Here is an 8887-nt window from a genome sequence, read left to right on the forward strand (position 1 = left end):
GCTTTAGGGAATTAGGTTAACTCTTGGTTTGCCACTGTGCAAATAGTATCTGTCTGATAGTGTGAGCTGAAAACAATTCTTTCTTCTATCATTTCCTTCAGTGTGGACTCTTTTCTAGAAACCTGAGCTATTTATATTCTGTCCATGAAAGTAGTTGCTTCCAGCTGGTGCTGCATGGTCCAGAACTTCCTTGGGACAAGGATATCTCTGTAAGTGTGCAGAGCAATGTGTGCAAGTATGTGTCATTTCTACTTTTGAACTGCTAGCAATGAATGTGCAGCTCTGCAGCTTAAACCTCCTTCCACAAGCCACCTCAGAACCTCGTCTTCAGAATTTATGTATTGTGCGCTGTATTTTGTAGACTCCCACCTTAGGAAGGCACGTAGCTTTTTGTATGTGCATATTCAAAGGTTCAAAGGTTTCATTAAATCACAAATATGCTTTGACTGTTACCTGTTTTCCCCTCCTTAGGAAGCTGTGCGTCATGCTAGGTGCAGTGTCCTTGATTACTGCAGCTGCATTAACACACAATGGCAAAAGCTGTGATGATAGGGGCGCTCATATAACCCTCTGAAAAGGCTTACATCTGTCTAATCTGCATATTTCTGATGTTTCCACCTACATATTTAGTCAATATTAATCATTCTTAAAAGAATCAAACAGTAAAAAATCTTTGCCAGCATTTCTATAGTGGACATGACCCTTGATTTGCCAAGGAAAAAAAAAAGGTCTTTGTGTTTATCTGGTTGTGGCAGAAATCTAGTGCAGAAATTCAGCTGTAATTTCATAATTGCAGTCTAGGTTAGGAAGTTTTTCTATGTTTTCTCTTTTCTCACACAAAGAAAAACAAAAGATATCTGTGTATGTGACTGAACAGGAGTGTAGCCTTAGCTCTAAGGGTAGGTTTTCTCAGGGACTTGGTGTCTGCTTTGTTTTTGATAACATCAGTTCATGTGAAAAGCACTAATGGAATGTGACTATCAGTATTAAATGCAAAGTACTAGAATTATGTATATGGTATTATATGGTTTTGGTTTTCTACACGAGTTTGTATGTGCATGTGCAAGGACTGTGTGTGTCATAACCAGCCCTAAGCATCTGATCTGCTGCCCTGTAGGAACATGAGCTAAGGACTCAACAACGTGATGAAGATGAGGTGACATTCTGACTCCTGGTATCTGCATCACTTATCCTGTATGAATCCCACTATGAGATTTCCTATGAGCAGTGTCTCATATGAGGCTTAAAAGTTTAGGTGCAGTTCTGGAGCTTTTAGAGTTAGTGTTCTCCACTGTTACACCATCATTTTCTGAATTAATGCATTTAACAGGAGCTCTCCTGGCAATGATGGGAAAAGTCAACAAATCGTGGGTGCCCTGACTTACTAGAGGTCCTGTATTTCAAGAAAAATGAGGGTCTTCAAACTCACACTTAACAGTTCAATTGCAACTAACATGAGCAATTGAGTTTTTAGCTGTGGATGCAGTCACTTTAATAGTTATTTCTTCTTCTACAAGGTTAACTTTTTCTTGGTATAACTGGTAATTTTTCATCCTCTCTTAATCAAAAAATTTTATGGAAATACAAGCTAAAGTTCATTTGAGAATGAAACTGAAAAGGAGTTTTGGCAATCTTATTTGGTTAGTTAGAGCTAGTACAGTTTGCTGTTTGAAACCTGCTATGAATATGGCTCCATATCTTGCGTTTTGTTAGAGTGATGTGAGCTGCAGGAAAGACAAAACATCCTGAGTAGCCAGTAACTGCTACAAGGCAGCATGATATGGCAAAACCCTACTAGTAAGTGCCAGTCTTGGGCTGAGGAAGTACAGATGATAAAAATATATATAAAAACATAAATACACAATTATTCATGCCTTTGTGAAAATGTCAGGCAGTGATTAAAAAGTCTGGATTTCTGATTTTTCCTTTCTACTGCTTTTCCAAAAATAATGTTTTGAAAATCCATTTCAGATATATATTATCTGTGGTTTTGGTATAGTGTCCTCATTATAAGCTTATTTCCTTCCTCTTCATTGTTGTATTTGACTTATAAATACCTGTTCTTTACCATATATTAGCTGACCCGGTCCGGGCTCACAATAGAAAGCACGTGCTGTAGAGAACTTGTTGTTATCCATGACTTTTACCCGTGCTTGCAGCCACACAGATTCTTTTTCCATACTATAATCCTGCCTATGACCATTACCACCACTATTAAAAAACAAACAAACAAAAAAAGCAGTTGAAAGTCATGCTTAGCAACTAAGGATGCAGCCAGGAGACGGTTAAGATGTTTTGACAAACATGGCTCCAGGGAGCTATCTAAATACACTACTGAATTACCGTATCAATCCAAGGAACTTGCATAAAGTCTCTGATGGTTTATGGTTTCCTGAATACTCCTAGTCATTGGGTATTAGCAAGTTATGATGCAGAGTTTACAGCATAGCATATACACTCCAGGGCCTGTTATAGCCATAATCCATGTTTTAATGCTTTATGTCAGGCATCCCTGCTGCCCTCTAACCATTCTTTAATAATAAGACAAAAGTGATATTTTAGGGTAACAGTTAATAAATAACGTGACTTATCCAATCACACCTTTCACTAAAATATTATTATCTTTTGACAGGTTCATTACTGTAGAGACATCAGGGACTGATGAAACATTGTCTAATTCTACCACTAGTACATTTTCTGTAGTTGTCTTTCTTTTAATTTAATTCTCCTACTCTGAAAGCATACTGTCCATTGCAATTATCGAATGAGCATTTAATCTAGCATAACTAAGGCATTTTAATCTTTTCTTATGGAAAAACGATTAAATGGTCATAACGTTGCTATGATGTGCATTCATTTACTCCTGACTTAGAGAATCAAAGTTTTCTCCTTTCTGATAACCAAAGCTCAAGTAAGATTTTAGCTTTGGTGCAGTCTGTTGGCTGCCTGAACAAGATGAGGACTGATATTTATTTCATGACATTTCAAAGTCAGAAAAATATTTTGTGGCTATCAATCCCTTCTGATTTTTCCTTGGCAAATTCAGTATATCCCAGTGTGTTTAGGTGGGTAACACATTTTTAAAAATATTATTTATTAAATCAGAGATGTAGGAATAGTAGAACCTAAAATATAACAGAAAAAAAAGAAGCAAAAAGCAAAAGCAAGCATGCCAAAATCGCTTCCTGCATACCGACATGATCACATTCAATAAATCTATTTCTTGCAGTATGAGGAGTGTCTTTTCTCTGATAGTACATGTTCAAATTTTAAAGGAAGTGAATTTGAATTTGAAATACACAAACATATATGTAGAAAATAAAATATTGATTTTCACATTTGTTTGCAAAATTTGGGTAGAATCCAACCTTATCAAAAAGATGACTAAATAAGATATTCAAATTTACCATCCCAGACCAGAACAGTGACTCTTGAGTTTTATCTTACTGAGATCCTGCTATTATCTCTTGAGGATAATTCCTTTTGTCAACGTGGAAAGGGGTACCATGTTCGCTGCTCTTTCAGAACATGTTGCAATCTCCACATTCCCCCTGGAGAGAATGTATCCACTATCAGACGTCCTCAGAGCTATGCTTCAAATCAATCCATAGGATTTAAAAGGTTTTTAATAATGGGCAGATTTGTGAAAAGGGAAGATAAATTTATCAGATAGATAGATTAATCACGCTTTAATCTCCTGACCAGCTGTTTTTTGATGGCTTGCTATTTTGGCTTAAATAACTGAGTCTATACACATTATAATATATGATATGTGGTTTTTAACCATCTACGTCTACAGTAAACAAAAAATTGGGTAATGTGTCACTGTCTTTGCACAGACTCATAAGTGAAGTTGTACCTCAAGATTCATGCAGGAAGTGCTGATATGTGTGTACCAAATTCAGCACATTCAGTATATTCACTGTCATCATGCTTGGCCGTGTTAACATTCAGGTGTCAGCATTCAAGAATAGTCTTAGTTCCCGTCCACAGGAAAATACGATTTTTTAAAGTAAATAAATAGATAAATAAATAAATAAATAAATAAACTCTGAATTAGAAATGGCAGTGTGCAATGCCTCATAAACTCCCATATGCATGAGAGCTGATTACCTTATAGCCCTTCGTTATGTTTCACCATCTTCCTATCTCTCACTGAGCTGAGGTGATACCCCTGACTTTAATGAATCTTGGTGTAGGTATCCAGTGAGCTAATGTCCAAGGCGAGACAAATAGCTGCTCTTGAAGTACAGGGCAGATACCCATTTAGTGAACATCACCACTGCAAGTGGTCAGTGACTGAAACACCAGAGCATCAACTAGAGATAGTCATACCCTAAATTCTCCACAGGCACCAATGGCCAAATTGTAAAAGCCAAATAGATTGTAAGTGTCTTCCAAATTTTCCCCTAAATTCTTACCTTTTGGCTTGGAGAATAAAGGTCTTTCAAAGGTGTTCCCTGAGTATTAACTACCATGCCAGACAGAAAAGGGGATTGATTTCTGCTTGCTGTGTAGGTTTTATCTACTATTTCTCTTCCCATAAGAATCCTGGCAGAGCTAGTAGTGTGGATCTTTAACAGATGTAAATCAAGGAAACTTTCTGTGAGGTCAACTTCATAGATAAATGGGCTAAAACTTAGTGGAAGCTGTAGAGAAGCTATTTTTTCAAGTAATATGAACATCTGCTTCAGTGCTGGCAGTCTCAGATGTGACAGGCTCTTCTGATTCCTTTCTATACATATAAATGAAAACAAAACAAAACCAAACAAAACTTTTAGTTTTGAACCTGCTTAGATACCAGGTACAAGTATAATTTGGACTTGAAGTTTATACTGCCTGCACACAGCTGGAAAGAGATGGGCAGAAAAAGAGAAAAACAAGGAAAGGGAAAAGAGCGTAAGTCACGGAACAAGAAATATTTTGTAGACTTGGCCATTACTATGGTATCAGTACACACTTTTGTCTTAAAAAAAAAGTACAGATGATCTTTAAAAGTATTAGGGAAATCACTCATTAAACATGCATTAACACACTCATGGGAAGACAGGACTGCTCTCTATATCCCTCCCTAAATGTGACAAACATTTCTGCCTTGCTATGTGGCAGAGATCATTTCCTCACTCTTTTCCATCCCCTTATTCAGGTTATTCATGGTCCTGATCTTTCTTTGGTGACTGTGAGCAACAGAAAGATGAAGGATTTCCTATATTTTTTTCTTGTAGTGGCCATTCATGAGAAAATGTGAAAACAAGCCTGTGATTCATCACTACCGTTCTGCACTGTTCCTCTCTCCAGTTAGGACTTCATTTCAGAGGCAGGATGTTCTGACTGACTCTGTCTTTTTGTTCATAGATAGTCAAGGATGTAGCACATTAGTGTGCTTTAGAGCACAGGAGTGTGCTTTAAAGCAAATCTGTCACTTTGCTCCCCTTACTACATTCTGACAGAGTGGAGTAGTCTCAGAGTGTGTGAAACTGGTTCTTTCTGATGCAACTAAAGCATAAGATATACTCCAGGCCTGCACCTAACATACTCTTACCTGCTAATGGGTGCTCAGATAACAGCCTCAGGCAAGACCATGACTGAAGTAACCCCCCTGATATGTGTATACCTTGGATGTCAACATGCTTTGAGTTACAGATCTTCTTTACCTAGTAACATAGGCTCAGATATCTTTGTTCTGACTCGTCCTCAGAAGAATTCCTGAGGATTTGTGTCTACCTCAGCTGTGATGACTGTTGACTGCCATTGACTGTCACCCACCCTTAAAGAAGTGAAGCTGTGACTTCTAGATAGTGTTGTTTGCAGACATTGCTGTCACTTGTATTGCCATTGCACACTAATATTATCAAACTACTCACAATACCTTTTGGGGCTCTGCTTTTGTCTTAAATGTTTTCTTTAATGACTTTGTGCTCACACTGTATGTGTGGCGTCGTTAGCATGCATTGCATGTGGCTAATTTAGCTGTAATCACATTTCCACAGCATTCATGAGAGACTTTCAATCTTCCACATCTTCATCTCTGCAGATTTAAAGGAAAGGAGAGACCATTACCAAAACGTATCCTAATGTTCTGTCATGACCCTAAAGTTTCATCAGGACTCCTCAACTCAAGGCCAAAATTAGTGTAGTGATTTTTTTAAAAAAATCATACCTAATCAATGACAAAGGAAGGACTTATTGTTTCCTCTCTTTACCCCAGATAAAACGAGAGTTCTTACAGTTCTGTGAGCTCCTTACTCATTATTTCCTGGGCTTTGTCATTTCCCATTTATATGCTCATTTTCACTTCACTTCTTCCTGTGTCCTATTTCATACATGTTTTGAAATCTCCTGTGCTAATTCCATTCCAAACCTACTCTGCCTTTCTTTTTTCACTTTCACATTTCCCTAAGCCACTTCTTTTCTATCTTCTCACTCAGTACTCCTCCTTCAGGTTATGGACTTAGGAATGATACGTATATAAATCAATACGCATAGGAGAATTCATGCACTAAAACAGAATTTAGTAGGCTTCCCTTCAAATCACAAGACATTCATTATGATTGTTTGGGGATGACTGAAAAAAAATCAGCTTAAATAGTATTTCTTAAAAATGCTGATTCATTTAATCTTTTTTTTTTTTTTTTGAAATTCTGATAAAATACTCTGAACATTCTCTTCTGACATTCTTGCTGTAAAACTCCCATTTCCAGCTCAGAATAACTGATTGCATTATAAGCCCAACTAATTATATGGCAAACTGTTGTAAAAGACTGAAATGTAAAGGGAATATTTTAATTGACTTGAGACAATTTTATCCCCTTGATTTTTTAATACGGGAAAAATTTCAAAATGCTGACATTTGTCCCAGATTGAGAATGAAAAAAATAGAAATCTAGAAATATTTTGCTTAGCAATAAAGCCATATGTTTAAAGGAAGCAAAACGCACATATGGCAACAAGATCATCTCCTATAATTCAGTCCATTAATACATGAGATTTATTCAGACATGTACGGATTTCGATTTGCCCTTGTGTTACTGCCCCCTCATACCTTTCTATGAAGAGAGCCCTGAAAGGCTAATGGTAAATATAGCATGTGCTCACACTATAACGTGTCACAATCTTTTCTTCTTCTTACACTGAACTAGGCTATAGTGAGCAAATATGGTGCATGTACTTGGTCGGAAGTTGAGCATCTCCTTTTTGCTTTTGTTGGTCTGAAAGGAAACAAATGTAAAAAAAAACTGCTCCAGGATTATAGTATTTAACACCAAAATACAAATTAAATCACAATATCCTTAGGTCATTCTTATCTACTTGATTTTCCTCTTTTCTCCTAACTCCGGAGAAGTGAGTATATCCCATGAATGAATTCCACGATTTCCTACTGGGACATCCTAGTTTTGGCAGCTCCTTATTGTGCAGAGAGCTGATTCCCCTGACTGTGGAGAGATTTCTTGGTGATGAAGCATAAATATAACTGCAATTGAAAATTCTAAATTTCATAGGGATTTTCAGTAGTGTGCTCACCGGTCAGTAAAATAGGCAAAAACTATGAAGTTCTCAGATATGTCTAACTCCTACACCTGGCTTTGAGAACATTACAGCAGCTCTATCATCATTTGTACTCATAGCTATCCCAGCTTGCTGGAGTACTGCCACTGCCACTTTAGTCCACAAGCTTGAAAGAGTTGCTAGTTTAACTGCCAGTTTGTTGAACACTGCTGAATATGGGAGCCATGTGGCTGATGGGACAGGAATGGGTTTATTTCTGGCCCAGTGAAGCATCTTGGTATATCCCTTCACCTCTCTGTGCTTCTATTCTTCATGTGATGTCAGCTGCCTCTCTACAGCACTTATAAACCTGAGTAATGTCAACTGAGAAAATTAGGCAGATTCGATGAAAAAAAAAATCAGGAAAGAACAGTCATTGGGAAATATGTCTCTTTAAGGAAACTGCCTTATGTTGTGCTTCTAGAGACCTTTTCTTCCAACTTCTTCACAGCCAAGTTAAACTGAGTTTTACTTTTGCAAGTGGAGTATGTGTGTATGAGCATATTAGTTAGCTCTTTTACATGGAAGATAAGTGGGGGGAGATTGAGTACTTGATGAAGTCAGTTGTAGAGACCCATAAGTGGCACATGAGATGCTATCATCCCTCCTCAATATTTACTATTAACATATAGCAAATATTCAAATTCATAAATTATGTTAAAATGCAATAGCAATTATACTACTCTTGATATTTTGAAGCAGAAGAGAGTGGCAACTGAACTGACTGTTAATCCTAGTGACTACTTATTCTTGTGTATTTAGAGCCAAAATCCAGCTCTGCTTCTGAATTTGTATGCTCTGTAACAAGCTCCCTGTCTACTGTAAAATTAAAGGTTCCTCTGAAAAAAACCCCAACTTCCCAAACCCTCACTGAGAAAATTCTCCATCTAACACAGCAATTTTATAAAAAAAAAAAAAGAGAAAAGAAAAAAAAAGCTGTGAAAATCAAAGCAAAGGCTTTTAAACATACTGCCAAATTGTTCCATAGATATATCTCATTTCCTTTTGTTTGTTATTTATTTTCACATTCAACAGCTTACTATCATTCAGTCTTTGCCCTCAGGTTTCTTTGAGAACACGGATTAAGAAGACTATCCCAGGAGTAGATTTTACTGTCAAAACCATCAGGATCAGTGCAAATCCATGGCAAATGTTTTAGGGGACAAATTAACAATACTGTCTAAGTCTTTTGATAATGCAATAGCTAGCAGATATGCATAAAGAAGACTAAAATCAGTATCTGATATTATTCACTAACAGCAAATGGCTGCATAAAGAAAACGATCATGAAGTTTGAATGATTTTAAGCACCCCAGTTCACAGGACAGTTGAGGCAGGAAGC

Source organism: Tinamus guttatus, unplaced genomic scaffold (assembly GCF_059628265.1).
Source record: "Tinamus guttatus ecotype Peru unplaced genomic scaffold, ASM5962826v1 Tinamus_guttatus_pri_ptg000030l, whole genome shotgun sequence".
Classification (NCBI taxonomy): domain Eukaryota; kingdom Metazoa; phylum Chordata; class Aves; order Tinamiformes; family Tinamidae; genus Tinamus; species Tinamus guttatus.